The following is a 26,740-nucleotide window of genomic DNA, read 5'->3' on the forward strand; positions in this document are numbered from 1 at the left end:
TTAGTACCTTCTTCCTGAAGTCTAAGAGTATTTCGCCTGTCTGATATATCTTGCACACCAGATAAAAGAGTTTTATCATGGCTGGCTCTCCCAAGGCAATCCGCAGTTACTACGGAATATTGTCCACTCCTGGGGCTTGTTTCGATTTAGATCTTTCAAAGCTTTATCAGATTCACCTTTCAGAATCATATCTTTCACCTCAGCTTCATCTACGTCCACTTCTCTTTCTATAATATTGCTTTGAAAGTCATCTCCCTCGAATAGACCTTCTATATACACCTTCCACCATTCAGCTTGCCCTTGCTTCTAAATGCATAAATTTGTCCTCTCGTCATTCCTGCTTATCAGTTTTGCACTTCCTGTCAGTCTCGTTTTTTAAACTTTTGTCTTCTCTGTCACCTGCTTTATTTGCTGCTCCTTTCATCAGTTAAATTCACTGTCTCTCATGTTTTCCACGGATTTCTATTATGCCTTGCCCTGTTACCTACTTGATCCTCAATTGCATTCACTAGTCCATCCTTTAAAGCTACCCATTCGTCTTCTGTTGTATTCCCTTCCATATTCTAGTCAACCGTTGCCTGACGCTCCCTCTGAAACTCTCAACATTCCCTGGTTCTTTCATATTAACCTAGGTCCCATCTTCGTAATTTCCTACCTTTCTCCAATTTCTTCTTTTTCAGTCTACAGTACATCACCAATAAATTGTGATCAGATATATGCTCCTGTGATCAGTTTAAAACCTGGTTCCTAAATCTCGGTCTAACCATTGAGCAGTCACTCTCAAACCTTCCGGTGTCTCCAGAACTCTTCCACGCATGCAGCCTTCTGCTATGATTCTTAAACCAAGTTTAATCAATGATGAAATTTCACTCTGTACAGAATTATATCCGGTTGCTTCCCTTTTCCCCAGTTAGCATTCACCTACTATTGTTTATTCTCTTCCTTTTCCTTCTATCGAATTCCAGTGCCCCATAATAATTAATTTTAGTCTCCTTTAACTACCTGGATAACTTCTTTTGTGTTTTCATACATTTCTACAATCTGTTCGTAATCTGCGGAGCTATTTGGCATATAGACGTGTTCTACTGTGGGAGGTGTGGGCTTCTTGTCTGTCTTGGCTGCGATAAGGCCTTCAATATGCTTTCATACTAGCTTAGCAGCATTCCTATTTTCTTATTTATTACTAAACCCACACCTGCATTACTCCTATTTGATACTGTAATTATAAAACTGCATCCGCCTGAGCAGAAGTCCTGTTTCTCCTGCCATCGAACTTCACCAATTACCATCCCATGTAGGTTCAGCTTATAATTAGGCCTTTTATATTTTGTAACCTAACTACCAGATTAAAGGATCTAACAACCACGCTCTGACCCGTAGTATGCCAATTTTGTTTCTCTTGATGACGACATTCTCCTGAGTAGTCCCCTCCCGGTGATCCGAATGGAGGACTATTCCACGGCTAGTGGGTTACCGGAGAGCTGAGGTAATTTCAACCATGACGAAATTCAACGCTAATGTTAGTTTATTTGAAGCTGTTAACTTTGGTACTACTTAGGTAACTCCAGCTCCCTGCTGCTGCTCTGTTAAGACAGCACACAGGCCCTGGGGAGAAGGCGCGTCTTATTTCTCGTCAGTATCGTCCTGCATTTGGGTTCCCATGCAATTTTCTAAATCGCTTATGGCCGAACTAAGACGGTTATTCTCGTCATGCTGTTACTGTGGTCTGCCTCCGATGACATGTATCCACCGGTCGATAAATTTTAATATACCTTCCCTTATTTTATTTAGTCTCTTGCATTCACTTAAAGCAAACAATGTAGCTAAATTCCTAGTGTACGCAATTAATACTTGAATAATGAGATATTAGTTGGTTGGTCGCTACTTGTTACGACATACGAATAAAAAGCACTCCGTATTCAGGCCACGAGTGGCCTACCGAGACCATCCGACCGCCGTGTCATCCTCACTGGAGGGCTATGGGGTCAGCACAAAGCTCTCCCGGTCGTTATGATGGTATTCTTGACCGAAGCCGCTACTATTCGGTCGAGTAGCTCCTGAATTGGCATCACGAGGCTGAGTGCACAACGAAAAATGGCAACAGCACATGGCGGCTGGATGGTCACCCATTTAAGTGCCGGCCACGCCCAACAGAGCTTAATTTCAGTGATCCTACAGGAACCGGTGTATCCACTGCGACAAGGCCGTTGTCACAGCCGAATAAACTTCAATTGGATTTGCAAGTGCTGTTTGTAGCCGAATGTTGTTGAGTTTGAAGGGTCGATTCAGCAGGGGCTGACATGCAGCTCCAGATGTAGATAGCCAATATTAGTTTCTATGTAAACGTACTCCAAGCAGTGCAAAGTGAGCAAGGAAACCCGCACAGAGGCTGCTCCGTTTACCAGAGAAAAGAGCAGTAGAGCTTCACAGTTTTCATAGTAAACCAAACATGATTTTTTATTTGACATTTATTCAGCACTGTTTCTGAAAAGACTAAGAGAGAAAGGAAAATATTTTTCATTAGGGCTTCATATTTTTGTGATCTTTTTAGTAGCAGATGTAATTTTTGTTCGTGCGCCTTAGCGATGAACTTAAAAGACTACCCATTTTACAGCGCGTAATGTTTACGGTATGCTCAGAAATCATTTTTAAATGTTGTAGATGTATTAAGGGATTTCAGAAACTATTTATTAACATGATTTATGTATCGGAGATTTCAGTGAAACACAAAGTTTGGTGAAGGCGGAAAATGAAAGTGTTATTGGTGTCGATAGTTGTAAAAAATTGCAAGCACTTAGTGTTAATATTGTCAAAGGATCTCTTTCAAAAGACTCAGACATATGCCTAAAAATGAGTGCGATTTCGCCATTCCCTAAGTACGTAAAGGGAATATACAAGATTCATGTTACCTCTTGTATTTCGTATTAGTGCTGCAGGTGAATGAAAGAAGTAAGGAAAGAGTGTTAGGATTAACATCACCCCTGCGACGAGTTCATTAGAAAAAGAGAGCGTTCTTGTTTTGGGGAATGATGAAGTGACAAAGTTAACGCGTACTTGTGTATCGCATCATGCCGATTTTTGACTCGAGCGCTTAAGAGAAACTTAAAGTGAGACGGTGTCTGTGTATTTCAGACATTCCGCTGCCGCGCGTGTTCTGCCTCTCCGCTAGGTGGTGGGACGTGCTGCGCGAAACTTTGAAGAGCGGTATAAGAGACCGTCTCGTGGCAACTGGCGGCTCGCATGCGTGAGGTTGCGGGAATTACGTCGGCTCCCGACTCTTTGACTGTCAGCTCACTTTGTAACAGGAACTCCCGATATAACCCTGCGCTCTTCCCAGTGAGGCAGTGTTGTACCTTGGCTAGAAGTGTGCATCAGAGCTTGAGCGGAGCATGGAAGTAAACACTAGATTCCATCCGGGTGTTGTTCTGTGCTGTCTAAATCACAAGCTCGCTATTGCACATAAAGACGTACTGAACCTCTCATTGAAATTTCCACTTGGTGTCCCCGTGGATGGGAAGCTGTGTGAGAAGCAAAACCAAGGAGTTATTACGTAATTTGATTTTATGGTGAGAATCCGTTCTTGTAATCTCACGGTAAGGAATGAGTGATCCATATTTACTATTAGCTTAGTTTACTAGCAACCTGTAGCGCCAGTTGGTTAAATAGCGAGAACAGGGCCGTGAATGACCTGAACGTTTTCGAAGCCGTTAATCACGGCAAACACTTGGATGTAGTATAAACTGATTTTTGAGAAGAAATTCCTTCAACTCCATTCGAACGCTAAGTGAAGGAACTACTGTCTGATGAGGTAGAAATAATCGCAGCTTGGGTCGAAAGTCGTAACAGATGCAGATGTAACTTCAGTGTTCCCTAAAGATGTGTGTTCGGTCGTTTTCGGTTTACGTTTTATATTAATGATCTGGGAAAAGATTCAATTAATCTCAGACTTTAGCCGATGATAATGATATCCTTGAAAAATTTCCGACACATCTGCACAAATATCCAGCCTGACTTTTAAATCTTCGTATGATGTCCATATATGTATAAATGTGCACTTCAGGAAAAAGAAAAACGTTTTACCCTGTGACTAACATATCAGTTAGCTATACAAATACCTGTGCGTTACAAACGATTATATAGGCGCAAAGATAAAGTAAGGTGTGTTGTGACCAGGTGAAAGTTCATGACGCCGCAGCTGTCGGTTATTTCATTGCTCTGGGAGAAGGCTAATCAAATTGGAACACATGAAATATTAATTCACTTTATTACATAAATAAATAAATGAAAGAGTTACTGAAGCAAGACAAACATCTTTGCTACAACAGTGCTGCATGGTTTACAAATGTCACGAATTAGCAAAGTACCGCTTAATGCAGTAATTAACGAAGTGTTCTGGTGAGTACAATGTTCAATATTAGCCAAAGTATTAGCCCACCTGAAACTTCAACTACTCATGGGTCCTATACTATAATGTTAACGCTTCAGTTGAATCTCTAACTGGGCAGAGGTCTTGCATGTTCAACACTATATTGACCTCAGTGTGAGGGCGTTGCTATGACGAGAGGGATTGTGTGGAGTTCTGGAATGACCCAGAGGGATTATTTTTATTGATTACAGTGAAGCCTCACTGATATTATGATGAATGGGAGAGAGAGAGAGAGAGAGAGAGAGAGAGAGAGAGATATCTTTAGTGAGAGGGAATTAAGTGTGTATGATAAAACCCCTCCCTCGAAAATTTCTCTCCTTCATAGGTCCTCTGTGTTACCTCAAATGACGTGTCACTTATGTCATTTATACCAACACTGCAGTACACGTGAGGTGTCTATTTGCTTTCAACACCCTGAGTGGAATGCATAAGTTGTACTTATGTTCTCCAACCTGCAGTCTTCTTTAGTTGTTCTCTACTGTGTAGAAAACAGCACCTAGGCAGTGAAATGGTTATCTTAGCGGTGAACTGATATAGGATGAATAATTAAATCTTCAGTTGCTTTGATAATACAGGATTCCATTCCCTTTTTAATAGCAGAATACGAGAAACTGCGCAATTACATTCCAATTTATGAATCATAAGTAATTTCTATTTAGCCATTCATATAAACTAAACAAAACAATGAACAGCGTATTTGCGTAGCTACTATCAGTTCTCAGTTGCATATCCAAATAAGCATAGATTCCTAATTAAGGTCTTAACTCATACCGACCAAAAGCAGACAACACATCGGTCTTCCGAGACTGCCGAACCAGTTCTAATCTTAAAGCCGAACCGCATGGCCCACTGTCCAACTTTGGCAGGTTCCGAAGGTCACCGAAGTGCTTCGTCTGCCTTTCCGTGTAGCAATTGTTTATTATTCTGCTGGTAACTAACACTTTCGAAATCATGGAATGAGAGCCTACTATGGAGAGATGCTTTTATGGGAAAGACAAATAAATCCACTGCATAGTTTTTTCCAATATTAATGACAGATTTACAACATTTTGGCGCTCTACTTCAGAATGCAGCAGCCAATGAAGGAAGGGGACCGCAATTTAGGCGGTCTTTGTCACGACACAAGTACCAAACGAACCATCTGTCATCGGTACCTCACACCACATTAATGCATCTGCTCACATCACAAACGCTCTGAGACAGCATTTTTCAGTTGAACATGATGGTTGTAAAGCCAGAAATATTACAAAGTCTCTGGTATTGATTCACGTTGTCGATTTTGCATTGGCAATGCGATCTCTGAACGATATCATAAAGCAAGTTCGTGACTTCAGTTAATTGGTGAGATCCTGGGAAAAAGGAATCAGTACATAAATTATGCCGTTAACAAAATGCCTGTGTGTTGCACCACGGAATATTCCTAAACCTAGCGGATCTCGTACCAAATACGATTAATAGGGATTATTGAACGAACACAAAGAAAAGTTATAAAACTGTTCACAGGTTTCCTGGCGCGCGATAGTGCGCCAGAGAAGTGCTGAAAACCCTATACTGGCTGGCATCAGAGGGTAGTCGTTAATTAGATCTCGAAATCCAACTTACAGAATATCGACATTCAGTTAAGACACGTTTCTAGGAATGCGTTAGAGCCCACTACATATCGGTCCCATAGAGACAGCGAGGATCAGATTATACTAATTTCAGCACAAACAGTTGCATTTAAGCAATTATGGCACAGGACGAATTATGGCACAGGATGAAATCAAAAAACTGGTACCCTTTCCCGTACAGTTCACTCTGGTTTGCAAAATATGGATATATACTTTTATTTAAGGGAGGCTGATGCCAGGCAGATACTGGTGAGTTACCTTTCCGTTATTCGCATTAGCTCTGTGGTATGGGTAAGTAATACATTGGTATCAGACTAATCAAAAAGTATAAGTACGAAACGGTCTGGTAACTTTGGGCAGACATGGTATGTCTCTTTCATGTAACAGAAGAAAATCAATGCATCGGTCTCCTTTTAAATGAATGAACTGCGACCCTATCCCTAAGTGACTTAAGGAATCCACAGGAACTTGAATATGAACGACCGTCAAAAAAGTGAACCGTAGTCCTCCCGAATTATGAGCCCATCCTCTCGAATACGAGTCTAGTACCGATGGTACTCTGTGGGAATCTGGGAATTGCCTCCTTTGGAAGCTCTTCTAGAGCTGTGGAAATACAATGCGTGGGGTCAAATGTCCACATTGCTGCGAGTATATATACACTCCTGGAAATTGAAATAAGAACACCGTGAATTCATTGTCCCAGGAAGGGGAAACTTTATTGACACATTCCTGGGGTCAGATACATCACATGATCACACTGACAGAACCACAGGCACATAGACACAGGCAACAGAGCATGCACAATGTCGGCACTAGTACAGTGTATATCCACCTTTCGCAGCAATGCAGGCTGCTATTCTCCCATGGAGACGATCGTAGAGATGCTGGATGTAGTCCTGTGGAACGGCTTGCCATGCCATTTCCACCTGGCGCCTCAGTCGGACCAGCGTTCGTGCTGGACGTGCAGACCGCGTGAGACGACGCTTCATCCAGTCCCAAACATGCTCAATGGGGGACAGATCCGGAGATCTTGCTGGCCAGGGTAGTTGACTTACACCTTCTAGAGCACGTTGGGTGGCACGGGATACATGCGGACGTGCATTGTCCTGTTGGAACAGCAAGTTCCCTCGCCGGTCTAGGAATGGTAGAACGATGGGTTCGATGACGGTTTGGATGTACCGTGCACTATTCAGTGTCCCCCCGACGATCACCAGTGGTGTACGGCCAGTGTAGGAGACCGCTCCCCACACCATGATGCCGGGTGTTGGCCCTGTGTGCCTCGGTCGTATGCAGTCCTGATTGTGGCGCTCACCTGCACGGCGCCAAACACGCATACGACCATCATTGGCACCAAGGCAGAAGCGACTCTCATCGCTGAAGACGACACGTCTCCATTCGTCCCTCCATTCACGCCTGTCGCGACACCACTGGAGGCGGGCTGCACGATGTTGGGGCGTGAGCGTAAGACGGCCTAACGGTGTGCGGGACCGTAGCCCAGCTTCATGGAGACGGTTGCGAATGGTCCTCGCCGATACCCCAGGAGCAACAGTGTCCCTAATTTGCTGGGAAGTGGCGGTGCGGTCCCCTACGGCACTGCGTAGGATCCTACGGTCTTGGCGTGCATCCGTGCGTCGCTGCGGTCCGGTCCCAGGTCGACGGGCACGTGCACCTTCCGCCGACCACTGGCGACAACATCGATGTACTGTGGAGACCTCACGCCCCACGTGTTGAGCAATTCGGCGGTACGTCCACCCGGCCTCCCGCATGCCCACTATACGCCCTCGCACATACGGTTCACGTCCACTCTGTCGCGGCATGCTACCAGTGTTAAAGACTGCGATGGAGCTCCGTATGCCACGGCAAACTGGCTGACACTGACGGCGGCGGTGCACAAATGCTGCGCAGCTAGCGCCATTCGATGGCCAACAGCGCGGTTCCTGGTGTGTCCGCTGTGCCGTGCGTGTGATCATTGGTTGTACAGCCCTCTCGCAGTGTCCGGAGCAAGTATGGTGGCTCTGACACACCGGTGTCAATGTGTTCTTTTTTCCATTTCCAGGAGTATATATATATATATATATGTAATGAATTGCTGAGGAGATAAAGCTTTACATCTACTATCCCTAAATATTTTGTTATATTTGGGTATTACCTCTCTTCCTCGCCACAGTCAGATTTATTGATTGTCAAATATTTTCCATTCAAGTGTTGTACTCGTGAATTCTCTGTTACCGCCAAAGGTGAATAAATATACTTCAAGACTGTGGTTAATACTCCTGCCTCAAACACATATGCCTACAAGATATTCACGCTTGAATCCTGTACATAATTTTTATTACTTTCAGTTCTGCAATGAATGTTACTAGTCCAATTAAATGATTACACCAGGATGGATCCCACAAAATATCAGTGTTACAAATATATGAAATAAATTTACTGACTTCTATATGCGTAAAGATGGCAATTATTCTTATGTCAAGAGTAACTGAACCCAAATGTTTTAGTTTTTCTACTTTAAGTTTTCATGAACACGCTTATCTGAGGATTTAATATTTTTACCCAGTCTATTATTTCTCATTGGTATACCAGATTTCTAGGATATGGAATATTAAACTGGATGAACCTCGTTTTCTCAAAGAAAATTCATTTACGATTTTTCCTGTTGATGCTTCTTTGCTCATCTTCACAGCACAGCTTGTAATTTCTGCTAACAGAACCCAAACCTTCGAACATTGTGGGACATTCACTATAATTCAGCCCTTTGGGGATGATGTGGCGACCTTCTTTTCATTACACGAACAACCTAGGATAACTTCCTGTGTTCTTTTTCATAAGTAAGTACGAAACAGAGTAGGTATTGAAGTCTGTGAAGCATAAAATTGTAATTTTTATAATAGAATATTATGAATGAGACTATCAGAGGCCTTCGATAAGTCACTGGAGTCTCCATTTGGTGATATTTTACCATTTAAAGGTTTCACCTTGTATTCAGTGAATGTTTAAGCACATGACTGAGTATAATTTACGATTCTAAATGCAAACTTCAAGTTATCCCATTGCTACACTGTTGGGTGACAACCGTGGAGTACATTACTTTCACAGAGATTTAAGGAAATTATACCTGTTAAAAAAAGATACCTACATCGATGATGAGCATCTGAGAAAACCCCTGGGCTTTTCGACAGGTACCAACATGTGTTCTGCCCAATATTAAATAACACGTACAATTATTCGTACATGAACCGACAATACCACACCACATGTACAGCACAAGATAAAAACTCGGCAGGAGCAGTTTCATCTTTCGGCGGTGTCAGTTACATTATTTTTACAAAGTTGACCTTAATGTAAAACTGGGAGTCTTCATAGATGGAGTAAAAGTAAAAAATTCCATAGATGGAATAATAGTCAAAAATCTACACAAAATTTAATCATAAAATATTTATTCTTAACTGCTTTGGAAAAAGCTTGAGAAGATAACGTTAGGTAAATAAATTGAAATTTCTCACATAAATTAATACAACACGAAGGATCTTTCACACTTAATACAGTTACATTTGTTTGTATTCCTGAAACGAAAATATGAATAAAATACATAAATATTTCCTACCTACTTGGCGAATGAAAACAGTGATTCAAATGGCTCTGAGCACTATGGGACTCAACTGCTGTGGCCATAAGTCCCCTAGAACTTAGAACTACTTAAATCTAACTAACCTAAGGACAGCACACAACACCCAGCCATCACGAGGCAGAGAAAATCCCTGACCCCGCCGGGAATCGAACCCGGGAACCCGGGCGTGGGAAGCGAGAACGCTACCGCACGACCACGAGATGCAGGCAGCAGTGATTCACTAACGGCTGATTGGGCGCAAATGTAACTAGTGCTGAATATTGAGCTCAGCCCATTCGTCACTCTGATAGGCGAAACCTAGCCAGTCGCACTGCCAGTAGATATACTCCGTGCCGTAAGAAAACGAAAGCAGTAACACCTTACGTCGGATCGCTAAGCAAAGTGCAAAGACAAGAGCAAAATGTGCTAATGAAAATCAATAAAAAAAACATAGCTTCTCTTCCAAAACTAATATTGCAGATACCCTTAATACCAATACCAATATCAGTACCAGAGAAGGAAAGTTGCTACTCACTTTCCTTCTCTGGTATTGTTACATTCCACCCTGGATTCTCCATTGTTCAATACCAATATCATGCACTCTTTCTCTTCAACTGAATGGCAATGGAATTATTGGACAACAGCCTGTCTAATACAAACAACTTCCAACAGGCATCTTCCGGCTCAGCACTGCCTACTCACACGACCTTACAATGAGATACAACTGGGCATAAAACTTGCCAGTGCCGATTAACTCATAATAAAATGCACACACCACATCACAAGCCGACTTCGGGCTGTACACGTATGACAACAATCCAACTGCTTCCATACACCTCCCTCTTTACAACTGCCGCCTTGAAACTGCCTCCTTTCCTCTTTTCAAATACAACTCGCTCACTGCGACCACTATGACCTAGACGTTCGTTGGATGAGTTCGCCAGTGAAACCTAAGTATGTCCCATTTAGCAGTGGGATATCTAAATAAACCGGCGACAAATCGGAAAATATACAGAGAAGCCTCCAGTAACCAATAATCACTGTCAGACTGACAGTGGGTGGTAGTTACAAACATCCCTATATATGATGAGGCCTAATAATGAAATATTTCAATCTGTTGGGGAAACCAGCATGAATTAATGATCCATCGTGTTAGAGAATAAGTAGAATACATATTATAGGACCACACCTCTTCAGTGTCTTATTGGAGATATTAATCACATCGCATGATATTTTAGTTTTTACAATTGTGTGGATATTCCATATTTCAGATGGAGATACGAGATAAGTTTCTATTTCACTTAATGTCCTTTGTATTTCTTCTTAAACCTACTGCTTCGATTTCTCTTCTGAATTATTAGCACCCTGTGGCTTTGGTATGAAATGCATGCATGACAGATAGTATGACAGGACATATTTATTCATGTCAGCCATCGTTGTATTCGCATTATATGTCGGGCTTGAGGACATCATTACCGACGAAATGAGGTTGTACGTATTTGGAGTCACTGCCTTTGCAACATGCGCCTACTCAGAGGTATATATGGTATCTTGAATGATTTGATCACTTCAGTATGCATGGTTGTTGCTATTGAACTGAACGTCATCTGGAACATTGCATTATATTTTCGTATTATTAGTAGTAAGAAACATCTCTACTGCGGTGTGTCCTCTTGTGTGAATGCATGTAATTAGCATTGTGGTGGGTTGGGGGTGTTTCAGCCTATTTTTTATAACACATGCCGGATGGTACAGCAGGAAACCGTTTAGCGCTGCAAAGTGAACATAATGCCGTCATTTCACCCACATAAAGAATTAGTATCTCTGCATATGTCTCGCGAGGTAAATAATGATCGACCAGCATAAAGATGTGTGGATGTGGCTCTAACTGTGTCTCATGTTTTTAGCCGTGTCTCACACGTGCAGTGGAGTCAAATGTGCTCTTGAGTGGGAGGTGTTATTTATTGAAACCTCGCAGCACAGTCGTCGGCAGACTTGAACGTTCAACATGTTGCTGCAGTTGATCACATCTGTGTATGATGTCTTTCCTTGTCGTGAGGCCATTCTGGTGCGCGTAACACTTTCTTGCGTTTGGCACAGGTGCAAACTCGACCTATTGGGTTGTGCTTTCGTCTTGGCACATTTCGCCTATTAACAGCGGGTCTGTTGCAGTGGAGGAAATGTGAATCGTGTTCAGCTCCAGTGTTGAGACATGTCAGTGTCATTCAGTCACATTACTCAGTGTGCAACGTTGGTCTCGCTTTTAGTGGACTTGCCATTATGTACTGACACACTGTTATCTGCTGAAAGATGGGAATGGGTAGGCTTGTCGTAGGGGGGGGGGGGGGGGGGAGAATATATAGGAGTATGGGTGGCTGCCTACCTGATTATCTCTAAGGGGTATGACATGTATGCTCTCCTCCAAAGCAGGTCAGTACCATGCCCACACAATACATGTGTAATGCAGGGTAGCCTATAGGGCAGCGTCTTAAAATGATTGCGTATCTGTATCTCGATAAATATTAACACACAGATTTATATTATTTATACGTGCGTGCGTGCGTGTGTGTGTGTGTGTGTGAGAGAGAGAGAGAGAGAGAGAGGGAGAGAGAGAGAGGGAGAGATTATGCATGAGTTTAATACAGCTATCACCATTTCTTGCTTCCAGTTTTCTATTGCTCCTTGTTCAGCTAGTCTCCATATTACAGATCTCTACTTTACATTGCTCCATCTACATCCTGTTTCCATGTTCTCACTTGTCTACCTATATTTCTTCTCTCAATGAATATTTCATTAGTAAAATATCTCTGTAGACTAGGATATATTACATATATGCACAGTATATTGATAGACAAAGAAATATATTACACTCGCTTTGTGCCTCTTCATTAAAATATGGACACAGTATTTTAATAATGCAATTCACTAATACAGAGCTATATCTGTCATTTCAACATATAAAAACTTAACTCAAAGTAATATATACTTCTGAAATTAAAAATTATTTTTAATAATCCATATGAACACTAGTAAAAGATCCGGCAAACTCATGCTGCATTCATATTATGTGTATCTGTAGAGAATTTACAGTAGTGGCTAAATTTTTTCATATAAATTTAGTAAACTTATCTGTTATTGTTTCTGCACGGAGTTGATTTGAAAATCACTGTATTGTGGTGATTACTGACGTTGGCAACATTCTAATCACACATCAGATGCTCACAATGTTCATTTGCTGTAGATTTTATGAACTGTTGTAACAAAGATAACTTCTAAAATATCAGCGTTAGAATGTGATGCTCAAAAGCTGCAAAGATGTCATCTCGTGGCCATGAATTTGGAGGTGGATTTGGTTTTTCATTCGCATGTTGTGCAACCAAATTTTTGTAGAAGTCTAATGTTCATCCTCTCTTTTGAATCTTCTGTATCCTCTGTTGTCCCGATTCCCTGTGCAGGCAAGCATGCTCTCTCCTGCCCCCTGCAACAGCCCATATTCTGACACTCAGCTGTACCTGAATGTCAGCCTCTGCCTGCTTTCCTGGGCCCCGTGGCGGCAGATCAGACTGACATGGGATACAAGCGCATACGTCAGCCTCTTGTAACGTCAAAAAATATTCGAATTACATGACTTTGGTATGGAGCAGTACCGAGCCGAATTCCTGTACTGACAAAGTTACTTACCGTAAAGTGGCAAAGCGCCCGCGAAACTCTCAATTTATCTCAATGTGTTTATGTTGAACAGGAAACACACAAGTTGTCCTTTCACGTTTAGAGACACAGTCTACAATAAGGAATTGCATTGCACAGGTTACCTTCGACGTCGGTTACACAGGTCGCTGCTCAGTATAACAGTGAGATGAAAACAATCATACATCGAAACTCTGGAGGGTTCGGAGAAACTCTTTTCCTATATATTCCTCTAATAGATACCGGTGTCACTAGTCACACTAACGACTGGATGTGGACTGGATTTGTGTTCCAACCACGTGTGAATCTTGAGGCACATGAAACTATTTTCCTGTGTTTCTTTCTACTATCACCAGTCATGGCAAAGACTCGAAGTCGAGTAGGTTTCTGTTCTAATCCCATGTGGCTACAGAGGTGGGTGTACAACCCAATGCGAGAGGTACACAGTTTGCCACAGTGACGAGAGGTGGTTGCAGGTGGAGCAGATTCTATTTTTCCATTTCGACTCCGAATTACCTTTCCATTTCTACGCTGACTCTTATAATGCACAGTTTGTTACACGTTTTCATCAAAAGGAAGTGCAATTCACTAGCTATCTCCAGATTGAACGATTGAGGTCTGAGGTCTCCCACTTGTTAACACACCTCTATGTGACACATCTTCTGGTTAGTTTGAATTACATCCTTAAATTGTTACCTTTGGCATGCCACACATCTTTTGGCCATTGTTGAGGCAGAGTAAAGCACTTTTCTGTGCGTCTATGTCATCATGTCATCCGCAAAATAATCCTCAGGCATCGCAAGTGACATTGTTTCGGTTTCTTTAGATGGTATTTAGTATTTAGATCCATAAAGCAAAATGGGAATTAAGACTGCATTGCACATGAGGATCTCTGTTGCAGTAATGACATTGTGAATGTGATATAATATATTAGTCTGAAAAATTATGCACCAGTACAATTAAAACTGAAACTGAACCTATATTTGCTCTTCAAGAGAGGATACAGACAGGATAAGGGAACTACTTAAAGACTCAATCAATCCATGGATATTTCTATGTTTTTCCTGAGGTGATGGTTGCTGAAGAATCTTTACTTTGCATATAGAGAGTTTGGGACCAATCTTTCTATATGCTGTGGAGAAGGCATTCAGGATTAACACCAGTTCTTCTTAGGACTGAGATACAATTGCATTATCATCAGCATACGGTAGCTCAACTAATCCTAGAAACTGTCAGAGTCCTTCCATTTAAACAGTCCGGATTAAAAAGTTTCTCATCCATTTTGGAACTTTACTGTATTTCTGGATGTAGATCATCTTAGTCTAACTGCACCATAGTGACAGCACATAATGAAAATAGCGTGGGGGCATTCAAACCCCTCCTTAAGACTAGTATTGACATGGAATGGCCGGTCGGTGTGGCCGTGCAGTTCTAGGCGCTTCAGTCTGGAACCGGGCGACCGCTACGGTCGCAGGTTCGAATCCTGCCACGGGCATGGATGTGTGTGATGTCCTTAGGTTAGTTAGGTTTAAGTAGTTCTAAGTTCTAGGGGACTGATGACCACACATGTTAAGTTCCATAGTGCTCAGAGCCATTTGAACCATTTTTGATATTAAATGGCACATTAGCAGAACCTTGACACTTGTGTTATATTCACTTACTATCTCATTACTTGCGGCAACACAACTAAGAAGAAACCAAGTTAATGTAACATATACCAGTGAATGGTAATTTAGAATCACGAAATGATTGCATACAGGTCACTATCTCTCCTCATTATGTAACTCTTTCGATCACATGTTCATAACTAGCTGACATCCTATCGTAATATTTCTGACATACATGTGAACTATTATTTGACATTAAGAACACACCACGACTAACCAACACCATTAAACAAAGTGGCATGAGACACTCACTTAATAGACGCAGAATGACCATTTTAGCAATGGTATGTTTCAGCATACTGCTTCATGCTGTTGACTTAGACATCGCTTGTTGTTACGCTATCGAAACAAATTTCTCAAAAAGCAAACTGTAACACATAGAGCAACTGTCTGCGAAGCAGCCACTCATGAGTCATTTCAGTACAGGTGCATTCGGTCTTCACCGTATAAGTCGCTGTCCCTCCACAGGCTTCACTCTGTCGTCACTTTGTACCTTTTCCTTATACCAGTGATATTTGGTGGTAGTGTATAAACGTACATTATATGCTGATATTACACGATCGTTCTTTCTTTTTTTTTCATGCTGCTTCGTAACTCATGTAAAAACCTTAAGAAAAAGTCAATCTAATCAGAATATATTAATCCTCAATGGCTAATGAAATGTGAACCTGGACCAGTAATCTCCAGTACCTAATTACTTAGATTACAATTTTTACTTTAATTTGCAAGCACAACTAAACGAGAAGCAACAACAGAAAGAAGATGGATTCTGTGGAGAATGAGGAAAGCTACAAGCCATTTATACTTACAGAAACGTCGTTCTTCCCAGTGTGCAATTATTAGATCTGGGCTGGACAGTGTTTTGAAAGAAGTCCAAACTCATGCAATGCAGATTTTATCTCTAGGATGTGCAGGGACAACAGCGATATATTTGAGGAAGCTGTGTAGTGCCACTTAACGGTAGAGTCCCAGAAGAATTACAGTTGTGGAGAGGGACAGAGGATAGTCCAAATTTTGCAGAAAATCTCGGCTGTTAAGATAACAACTTGGAAACAGGAATGAGAACAAAACGATTAGGGCCCCTTTTAAGACTGTGAGTTGCCGACACATCGCCCGGGAGCAACAAACCCGAGGGGTTAAAGAAATGTAAAAGTGGTTACCACTGGTTCATATAAAAGACTTAGAAGTGAGAGTAATTGTTATGGTTGTTCTTAAAGAGGTCCTTCAGGCCTGACCACCAGTCTAACAAAGGAGGCAGAGAATGGGAGTCACTGGAACAAATTTTGAAGAGCCAAGAGTAACATATTTCGTAGTTAGTTAACCACCGGAAAAGTGAGGGAGAGACCGTGTCTTACGTTAAGACAAATTCTTACGGGTCATCACTCGAAAGCATGATTATTTAGTTAATCAGTAACTACATAATATCGGAGAACTGAGAGCCCACAGTGGGTTTGTCAGAAGCATTCAGTGGAAAATTACTTCGGGGGCAGACTTCTCCCAAGCTAATGTCCTCATGGGCACAGTTTCCTTCTAGGCGAATTCCCCAGGCTCGTCTGTAACGAGAGTCTCATACGTGGCTGAACTGAACTTAGATGGAGACAGTGAGGAGTAGCTGGTACAGACGCAGTGACATATAGTACCACCACCGCGGTTGCCACTGAGATAGTGACACCCAGCTGCAGCAGCGAAGCGAACTGTAGGGAAAAACGAATCATTTGTAGTGACGTATAATAATTTCGATCTTCATTCTGAAGAGTTTCCGGCGATTAAATGTCCAACATCCTTTCAGCTGCGGTAATAGGTGCACATGTATATCCTTGTGAAGTATTTTCTCTATGTATGCAGTAAACTTTCGGCAATCACGGTATGACTCATACAAACATGAAGGTTTATTCACTTGAATCACATTCTAGATACCTTGTCCAGTTGCGCCAAGACATTAACCTGTTTCTTTCAGTGATTGTTAAACCACCTATTTATTGTAAATTTAATTATGAATGTGTGTAATAAACTGAGATCATTGAGGTTCTCGTTTAGTTACGTAGCCAGTTGACATTCCTATATATCCGTGTTTTGATGGGTGATGATTTAGTTGTGTCGGATACACAGTCCCAATTTCACATATATAATATAAGATTCCAATGAAAATGCACCACCCACTGTCACACGAGAAGGCGTAAGTTACCACTGATGATTCCCAGTTTGATCCAGATAGCCTCTGTGAGAATATAACTTTCGTCTTTAAGGGATCGAGAAAATATGAAAGTCTTATAAACAGTCGTAATTAAAATGGTAACCATTTCACTAGACGTCATGTAAGGTAATAACTTATACCCTAGGGAACGATAATGTGAATTTTATTGATTGGCGGCTCCATGGCGTGATGTTACTAACGCAACAGGATTAAGCGTTGCATTTAATGTCCATATTGTAGGTTCGAAATATATTACATGTTTCAGATAAGTACTGCGAAATGTAGGTGTAACCCATTTTGTCGTAGTTCCAAATAATGCTACTTTGTGAAACATAAAAGTAATAGATTTCTATCCCTAATTGCGTTTTGATGGTTGATTTAGACCTAAGACACCTTAGTTTCAACCGCCGAATACAATGATCAAGTAACTATGAGCACGGTGGACATCCACCTTATGCAAACCAAGATCATCCTTTACGGAACGTAAAAGGACCAGGATGGTGATCGAAACACACACTTCAGAACATATTTCCCCCAATTACGATCAATCCGCTTCTAAATGCTCTCAGCGTAAAGGAGAAAGGCCACAGACTTTGGGGCTACCTCAGTATTATCAATATGCACCCGGTCGATAGCGCCACGGACGTCTAATCTGTCTTCCACCGTATTGCGCTATCAGCCAATTGTGCACTGGGTGAGTGATGATAATATCGAGACAGCACCAAAATCTTACGTATTTTTGGCTTACGCAGGGAGCATTTCGAATATGATTCTTCCAGGTTCTGTGAAGAATGATCTTCGTTTCTATAAGATGGGTGTCTACCGTGGTCCTTGCACTTGTCGCTTGTCATATATTGGTAAGACTATAAGGACTGTGGATGACCGGAGTACTGAGTATATGTGGCACACATACTTACTACAGCGGAGCATCTTTATTTTCATGGTGCTGGTGTTTGCAGTGTGTGTGTGTGTGTGTGTGTGTGTGTGTGTGTGTGTGTGTATGTGTGTGTGTGTGTGTTATCTCTGTAACGGAGGTTTTACATTGGCTTGCACAGCGCTTAAATTCTGCAGTTTTCTCTTAAAAATTTTCCTATCGAAAAATCGGTGGCTGTCAACGTCATCCGGCTGCTTTTCTGTAAGTTATTTGAATATTTCGACCATTATCTTCTATTAAACTCAAATGCTGCAAGCAACCACACATTTTTATAATTACCAGATATAATTAATATGACCCTCCATGAACCATGGACCTTGCCGTTGGTGGGGAGGCTTGCGTGCCTCAGCGATACAGATAGGCGTACCGTAGGTACAACCACAACGGAGGGGTATCTGTTGAGAGGCCAGACAAACGTGTGGTTCCTGAGGAGGGGCAGCAGCCTTTTCAGTAGTTGCAAGGGCAACAGTCTAGATGATTGACTGATCTGGCCTTGTAACAATAACCAAAACGGCCTTGCTGTGCTGGTACTGCGAACGGCTGAAAGCAAGGGGAAACTACGGCCGTAATTTTTCCCGAGGGCATGCAGCTTTACTGTATGATTAAATGATGATGGCGTCCTCTTGGGTAAAATATTCCGGAGGTAAAATAGTCCCCCATTCGGATCTCCGGGCGGGGACTACTCAAGAGGACGTCGTTATCAGGAGAAAGAAACCTGGCGTTCTACGGATCGGAGCGTGGAATGTCAGATCACTTAATCGGGCAGGCAGGTTAGAAAATTTAAAAAGGGAAATGGATAGGTTCAAGTTAGATATAGTGGGAATTAGTGAAGTTCGGTGGTAGGAGGACAAGACTTCTGGTCAGGTGACTACAGGGTTATAAACACAAAGTCAAATAGGGGTAATGCAGGAGTAGGTTTAATAATGAATAGGAAAATAGGAATGCGGGTAAGATACTACAAACAACATAGTGAACGCATTATTGTGGCCAAGATAGATACGCAGCCCACACCTACTACAGTAGTACAAGTTTATATGCCAACTAGCTCTGCAGATGACGAAGAAATTGAAGAAATGTATGATGAAATAAAAGGAATTATTCAGATAGTGAAGGGAGACGAAAATTTAATAGTCATGGGTGACTGGAATTCGAGTATAGGAAAAGGGAGAGAAGGAAACGTAGTAGGTGAATATGGATTGGGGCTAAGAAATGAAAGAGGAAGCCGCCTGGTAGAATTTTGCACAGAGCACAACTTAATCATAGCTAACACTTGGTTTAAGAATCATGATAGAAGGTTGTATACATGGAAGAACACTGGAGATACTAAAAGGTATCAGATAGATTATATAATGGTAAGACATAGATTTAGGAACCCGGTTTTAAATTGTAAGACAATTCCAGGGGCAGATGTGGACTCTGACCACAATCTATTGGTTATGACCTGTAGATTAAAACTGAAGAAACTGCAAAAAGGTGGGAATTTAAGGAGATGGGAACTGGATAAACTGAAAGAACCAGAGGTTGTACAGAGTTTCAGGAAGAGCATAAGGGAACAATTGACAGGAATGGGGGAAAGAAATACAGTAGAAAAAGAATGGGTAGCTTTGAGGGATGAAGTAGTGAAGGCAGCAGAGGATCTAGTAGGTAAAAAGACGAGGGCTAGTAGAAATCCTTGGGTAACAGAAGAAAAATTGAATTTAATTGATGAAAGGAGAAAATATAAAAATGCAGTCAATGAAGCAGGCAAAAAGGATTACAAACGTCTCAAAAATGAGATCGACAGGAAGTGCAAAATGGCTAAGCAGGGAAGGCTAGAGGACAAATGCAAGGATGTAGAGGTTTATCTCAATAGGGGTTAGATCGATACTGCCTACAGGAAAATTAAAGAGACCTTTGGAGATAAGAGAACCACTTGTATGAACATCAAGAGCTCAGATTGAAGCCCAGTTCTAAGCAAAGAAATGAAGGCAGAAAGGTGGAAGGAGTATATAGAGGGTCTATACAAGGGCGATGTACTTGAGGACAATATTATGGAAATGGAAGAGGATGTAGATGAAGATGAAATGAGAGATACGATACTGCGTGAAGAGTTTGACAGAGCACTGAAAGACCTGAATCGAAACAAGGCCCCTGGAGTAGACAACGTTCCATTGGAACTACTGACGGCCTTGGGAGATCCAGTCCTGACAAAACTCTACCATCTGGTGAGCAAGATGTATGAAACTGGCGAAAAACCCTCAGACTTCAAGAAGAATATAATAATTCCAATCCCAAAGAAAGCAGGTGTTGACAGATGTGAAAATTACCGAACAATCAGTTTAATAAGCCACAGCTGCAAAATACTAACACGAATTCTTTACAGACGAATGGAAAAACTAGTAGAAGCCGACCTCGGGGAAGATCAGTTTGGATTCCGTAGAAATACTGGAACATGTGAGGCAATACTGACCTTACGACTTATCTTAGAAGAAAGATTAAGGAAAGGCAAACCTACGTTTCTAGCATTTGTAGATATAGAGAAAGCTTTTGACATTGTTGACTGGAATACTCTCTTTCAAATTCTAAAGGTGGCAGGGGTAAAATACAGGGAGCGAAAGGCTATTTACAATTTGTACAGAAACCAGATGGCAGTTATAAGAGTCGAGGGACATGAAAGGGAAGCAGTGCTTGGGAAGGGAGTAAGACAGGGTTGTAGCCTCTCCCCGATGTTATTCAATCTGTATATTGAGCAAGCAGTAAAGGAAACAAAAGAAAAATTCGGAGTAGGTATTAAAATCCATGGAGAAGAAATAAAAACTTTGAGGTTCGCCGATGACATTATAATTCTGTCAGAGACAGCAAATGACTTGGAAGAGCAGTTGAACGGAATGGACAGCGTCTTGAAAGGAGGATATAAGATGAACATCAACAAAAGCAAAACGAGGATAATGGAATGTAGTCGAATTAAGTCAGGTGAAGTTGAGGGTATTAGATTAGGAAATGAGACACTTAAAGTAGTAAAGGAGTTTTGCTATTTGGGGAGCAAAATAACTGATGATGGTCGAAGTAGAGAGGATATAAAATGTAGACTGGCAATGGCAAGGGAAGCGTTTCTGAAGAAGAGAAATTTGTTAACATCCAGTATAGATTTAAGTGTCAGGAAGTCATTTCTGAAAATATTTGTATGGAGTGTAGCCATGTATGGAAGCGAAACATGGACGATAAATAGTTTGGACAAGAAGAAAATAGAAGCTTTCGAAATGTGGTGCTACAGAAGAATGCTGAAGATTAGATGGGTAGATCACGTAACTAATGAGAAAGTATTGAATAGGATTGGGGAGAAGAGAAGTTTGTGGCCCAAGTTGACCAGAAGAAGGGATCGGTTGGTAGGACATGTTCTCAGGCATCAAGGGATCACCAATTTAGTATTGGAGGGCAGCGTGGAGGGTAAAAATCGTAGAGGGAGACCAAGAGATGAATACACTAAGCAGATTCAGAAGGATGTAGGATGCAGTAGGTACTGGGAGATGAAGAAGCTTGCACAGGATAGAGTAGCATGGAGAGCTGCATCAAGCCAGTCTCAGGACTGAAGACCACAACAACAACAACAATTAATATGGAGGATTTTCCTAAAGTTAACTTGGAATTCCATCTTAAAAACATCTTTAGTGTATCGATTGAATACGAAACAACACAATTTACAAATTTCATAGTATTTTTGAACACTGTAGTTAAGTATTCTGCGCTCTATTTACCGTAAACTCTGTGGCCTCTACCGGTACAGGCTGCTCATCTTGCCCAAAGTTTCCTCCATTCCTTATCAGACGCAGCTGATGGGTTTGACTACATTCATTGCTGAAAGAGGGATAGAAATTCTTTTGGCTCACGTATTGCAGAGACAACTGTAACGAGATGTCTGGTTACGGATACATCTGATAACCTGTATTCAACACAGTCACAGTGTTGCTCGTCCATATTGGATAAAAGTCTTATTCTTTAGGCTAATACCCAACTATTCAATCCGGTAATGAGTGACTGTACATCACTTACCCCTTCCATTGATGTAAGAGATTTTCTTAAAACGTTGGCCTTCTTCTTGAGTTCATAGTTTCATTCAAATCTATCAAAGTGTAACTAGGTCAAAATTCGTGACTGCGATATTCCTCGCTTGTTTTAACGTGAGTTTCATCACAGATCTGCGTCTAGTGGTCAGGTATTCCACGGAGCAGATAATGTCTACTATGTGTGTATATGTGTGTGTGTGTGTGTGTGTGTGTGTGTGTGTGTGTGTGTGTGTGTGTGCGTCTTTTAAATTTTATGTTCATTTATTGTTATACATATTACAGGTGGTCCGTTTGGTCTATTTCTATAAATTAATTCTGTTGATTGATTTCATGGTTACTAATGAATATTAAATGATTTTACAAATTATTTGAATGATTGTAATTGAAATAATTTCCCCCAATGTAACATTCTGGTAACTATGATATCGGGATATTTGTTGCACTGGATTTTAAACAGGATTTTAAGGGATCAGATGAAATTTATCAAGTTGAATCAGCGCTATGGAATTTTAATTTCCCGAGTCTGTCAATGGTTGCCTTTATCTACTCATTACCTTATTGCACAACAGAATGTTTTGCATCGCATCTTAACTCAGTCTGTACGGCTAAGAGTTACGATATTTTACTTAGGAATTTAAATGCTGTCTGCCAAACGTAAGTCGGTTCATACATTCTGTTTTGATAGTTTCTGCTTCGAAATATTTTAAGACATCCAAGGTGAAAGAGTGCGTTCAGAGGAGAGTGGGAGGAATATAAAAGTGACAAAGTCTGCTAGGTAATATGAAAATGCTCATCCTGGCTCTCTGGTAAATTTATTAAGGCGAATCCCGTATCATATAAAGAAGGACGGCCGAACACGTATGTGACCTAACTAAATACAAAGCGTTTCACATGGGTGGTTAAAAAAGTAGTAGTTTTTGTTCGCAGTATACGCCAGATCACCGAAAGAAATGGGCACCATGTGCTTTTATTAATGGTGTCTTCTTTATTCATTAAATGTTTGCTTCCCTCAGACATCTGGTAGCACCCTTTTTGTTGAATGAAAGACGTCATCAAATATTTAAAATATCATTTCGCATGTGTTCTTTGAAGAATACGGATGAGATGCTCTTTTAATACTTCGAAGAAACGAGAGTAAATTAACTGAATGAGGCTACAAAATACTGGAAGGTAGAGGAAACACAAAGAAAATCTATTCGTTCAGGCCCGTCCCTTGGCGCAGTTCCCTTAGTAAGTCCCACACATTTAGTATAGCAATTGTTCCAGCACTGAAATATGTGTGTGAAACACTACTTTGTAACAATGCAGTTAAATGACAGTGTCCATTGGGCCACATATGAATAAAGAAAGAGAAACAGCATGTAGCCCGTCTATTTCTAAACTCTAAGGCTTTAAATCCCTTAATAGATAATGCTAGTATGACTAATGATACGGCAAATGGCAGGAAACTAAAAATCAGTGAGCAAATAGAATTCAGAGTTCGTCACCTAGCTTTAAATTATTATTATTTTCTTGAGCCATCAGACTTTTGACTAATTTGAAGTTGCCTGACACGAATTTCTGTACTGCGCTAAACTTTTCTTTTCAGAGCAGCGCTTGTACCCTACATCATTAGTTATATGTAAGCTGTATTTCCATTTCTGTCTTTCCTTACAGTTTATACACTCTAAAGCTCCCTCTGGTACCACGAAAGTTATTTCCTGATGTCTTAACACATATCACACCGGCACGATCGCACCATTCTGTCCCTCCTTCTTGTCAGCGTTTTTCGTATCTTCCTTTTTTCACAGAAAAAGCTCCTCTTCTTTATCTAATCTCTCCTCCCACTTTTCCACACATTTCTGTATTACAACATCTCTGACGCTTCAATTCTTTTCTATTTCGCTTTCCCTGTGTACCTAATTCACTATCATACAGTGCTGTGCTCCTGACGTACATTCTCAGAAGTACTTCCTCGAATTAAGGACAATGTTTGATTCAAGTAGAGTTACCTTGGCTAGGAATGCAATGTTTTCCTGTGCTAGTCTGCTTTTTATGTCCTCCTTGCTCCGTTCGTCATATGTTACTTTGGTTCCAAGGAACCAGAATTCCGTAACTTCGTCTACTTCGTTATCACCAATTCTGGTGTTAATTTCTCGTGTCTGCTACTTCTCACTACTTCTGCACATTTCCGTGTTACTCTCAATCCGTATTCTGTATTCATTAGACTGTTCATTCCATTCACAGGACCAGTAAGTATTCTTCACTTTCTCTGAGGATAGGAATGACATTAGCGGATTTTATTGTTGATGTCCGAATTTTCGTCCCACTCTTGAATGTATCTTTTACTTCCGCCATTGCTTCTTAGATGTATAAATTGAACACCATTGGTGAAAGACAGCATCCCTGGCTTTCACCCTTTTCAATCCGAGGACTTAGTTCTACGTCCTCCAATCTATTTGTTCCTTCTGGTTTCTCATACGTACTGTATGTAATTCATCTTTCCTTATAGCTTACTATACCATTACCTTCCCATAATATCTATTCGGTATCGGTTTATACTCGTAATTTTAAAGTAGGTAGTTCAGTAATGAAATGTTTTGTTACGAAACTACCCACGGAAAAATACGAGAAATTACGATTCCTTGTTGACTGAGTTTCGAACATATTTTCTGTGATCCTCTCGATGAAGATCAGGTTTAAAGTCACGTCGACAAGGCATGGAAATTCAGATAGTCAAGCAATGATGTCGACTCTTCATCGAAGGAACTATTCAGTAATTTGTTGTAAATGCTTAAAAGAAACCAACGAATACCTACGTCTAGCTAACCAGACGTCCCGAATATAATACATAATTACGTGTTACATACCCAGCAGCATGTATCTGAATAATTTCGTTGTCTATACTCATGTCTGCCTGATAAAGTCTCCGCACGCCGAAACAATACTTTAGAAATTGTCACACTAACTTCCTGCACGTACCTACCTGAACTGAGGCACTGCATTTCTCGCAGAACAAAATCTCCCAGGTCGACTATCCACCATTAATATCGGTGACAGTGGAGAGAAAAACCTGTCAACAACATATAGTTGCACAGGGCCGGTAACTGCAGTGGCCGCGGTCTTAAAGAACTGAAGAAGCCGTCGTAAACCCTTAACATAATCCCGTGACGTGAATGCTTGCAAGACATCATAGACTGCTTGTCCTTCGCATCTGCCAATCACAAACCAGAATCATTAAATGCACGGACGTATCGCTCCTAGCCGATCGTCATCTGACCTGTCTCTACTGCGGACAATTCAAGGTACTGTAACAGCCATTCTAGTTTAACTCTATGTTTTATTAAAGTTTCTTAAATTTATCCCTCCCAATAAAGACGATCGCGTCTGCTAACATTCGGGACGTTGCTACAACCAAGTGCAACAGGCACACAAGCTATTCCCGTGAGTATTCTATCACAGCTTTCCCGAGTTGTCTTTTAGATTGTCTTATGATATTTACAGGATGACAATTATTGCACTATATGAAATGAAACCTTCATAACTTCTGAACGGTTTGCGTCAGGACTTTCAAACTGTGCGGTTGGTCGTAGGATGTTAAGACTGCATGATTTGCCGTGGGGCATGATGGGAAATTTTATGTGCGTTGACCGTTGGGTTTAGCGAAGAAGCCCACATTTATTTGGATGGGTTCGTCAATAAGCAAAACTGTCGTATTTGGGAGACTGAGAATTCGCAAGTCGCAATCTGGAGATTTCGCCACCCTCAACGGGTGTGCAAAGTCTAGTTACGGTACAAACAGTGCGTTTCTTCAGCGGTATGTATAGGTTTCGGAAGATGACTTCATGCCCATTATGAAAAGTGACCCTGATTTCGATAAGATATAGTTCATGCAAGACGCAGCTCTACCATATCGAGGCAGGAGAGTTTCTGATGTCCTGGCGGAGCACTTTGGGAACCGCAGTTTCGCTCCGGGGTACCCAGAGGGCTCTGGCAATGGCCTCGATTGACCACCATACTCTCCGGATCAAAATACGTATATCTCCTTTTTGTGGGGCTATATTAACGACAAGATGTACAGCAATAAACCCAAAACCACAGCTGAGCTGAAAATAGCCATTCAGGAGATTCTAGACAGCATCAATGTTCCGACACTTCATCGGATCATGTAGAATTTCGCTATTGGTGTGCGCCACTTCACTGCCAAGGACGGACGGTATATCGAACATGTCATAACCTAAATCCGAATATCTGCAGTGACGCTTACATGTTGAATGAGGTGTGTGCAAGCCGTAGTTTCTCATATAGTTCAGCAATTGTCATCTTGCACTAAAGAACAATGGCACTCATAACGCGAGTGAGGACTAATGCTTCCGTGCTATCTCGGAACCTGGAACCAGTTGCATTTGCTAGATGCCTATCTAATGACTCCTACGCCCAGCAAAACTTTGATTTTCTATACTTCACGGGATTATTGACCGAATTTAGAAATATAAATTAATTTACTTATTAAGAGGTATAATGTTATGTTCAAAGTTTAAATTATTACGTTAGGTATTACAATTAATTGCGTGTTCGTCTTGATGTAGC

This window comes from Schistocerca cancellata, chromosome 5 (genome assembly GCF_023864275.1).
Source record: "Schistocerca cancellata isolate TAMUIC-IGC-003103 chromosome 5, iqSchCanc2.1, whole genome shotgun sequence".
Taxonomy (NCBI): Eukaryota; Metazoa; Arthropoda; class Insecta; order Orthoptera; family Acrididae; genus Schistocerca; species Schistocerca cancellata.